This window comes from Myotis davidii, unplaced genomic scaffold (assembly GCF_000327345.1).
Source record: "Myotis davidii unplaced genomic scaffold, ASM32734v1 scaffold46, whole genome shotgun sequence".
In the NCBI taxonomy this organism is placed as follows: Eukaryota; Metazoa; Chordata; class Mammalia; order Chiroptera; family Vespertilionidae; genus Myotis; species Myotis davidii.
Window position 1 is genome coordinate 1,842,225 of NW_006383006.1, and position 1,138 is coordinate 1,843,362.

Sequence of the window (1,138 nt, forward strand, 5' to 3'; positions counted from 1 at the left end):
GAGTGCAGAGAACCCCAAACAAAAGGAATCCAAAGAGGACCACACCAAGACACATCATAATTAAAATGCCAAGAGCAAAAGACAAAGAGAGAATCTTAAAAGCAGCAAGAGAAAGAAACTCAGTTACATACAAGGGAATACCCATATGACTGTCAGCTGATTTCTCAACAGAAACTTTGCAGGCCAGAAGGGAGTGGCAAGAAATATTCAAAGTGATGAATACCAAGAACCTACAACCAAGTTTACTTTATCCAGCAAAGCTATCATTCAGAATTGAAGGTCAGATAAAGAGCTTCACAGATAAGGAAAAGCTAAAGGAGTTCATCACCACCAAACCAGTATTATATGAAATGCTGAAAGGTATCCTTTAAGAAGAGGAAGAAGAAGAAAAAGGTAAAGATACAAATTATGAACAACAAATACGCATCTATTAACAAGTGAATCTAAAAATCAAGTGAATAAAAAATCTGATGAACAGAATAAACTGGTGATTATAATAGAATCAGGGGTAAAAAAACAAAAACAAAAAACAACAAAAAAAACACACCCTCACTGATGTGACTCAGTTGGTTGAGTGTTTTCCTGTGCACCAAGAGGGTGCAGGCTTGATTTGGTTTGATTCCCAGCTTGCCTGCCTCTCCCTCTCTTCCTTCCTTTCTCTCTCTCTCTACCCACCCCCCCAGATTTTAAAAAAACACACAGAAAGTTCCATTTAATTCAAAAATTATCTTGAAACAAAACTTCTAAAAGTTCAGGAAAACAAGTTTTGTATTAAAAAGTAATAAAGCCCTGGCTGTTTTGGCTAGTGGTTAGAGTGTCCACTCGAACACTGAAAGGTCTTAGGTTCAGTTACCAATTGGAGCCTATGTGGGAGGCAACCAATCTATGTATTTCTCTCATATCGATGTTTCTCTCTCTGTCTCTCCCACTCCCTTCCATTCTAAGAAAGAAATCAATGGAAAAAATATCCTCAGATGAGAATTAACAACAACTTGATGTTGTCTATCTCCCCATTCCTCTCTAAAATAATTTTTTTTTTTAAATTTTAAAATCTTTAAAAAAAATTTAAAAAAAGACAGGCCTAAGATCAGCAAAGTAAAACAGTCTATCTAGTACAGGGGTGGGCAAACTTTTTGAC

General features: G+C 36.2%; 1 protein-coding gene across 5 annotated transcripts in view; it reads right to left on the reverse strand.

Annotated features, from left to right (window-relative positions):
- Positions 1-1,138, reverse strand: part of CTDSPL2 (CTD small phosphatase like 2) — a 91,587-nt gene that overhangs the window by 67,364 nt on the left and 23,085 nt on the right. The window lies entirely within an intron of this gene.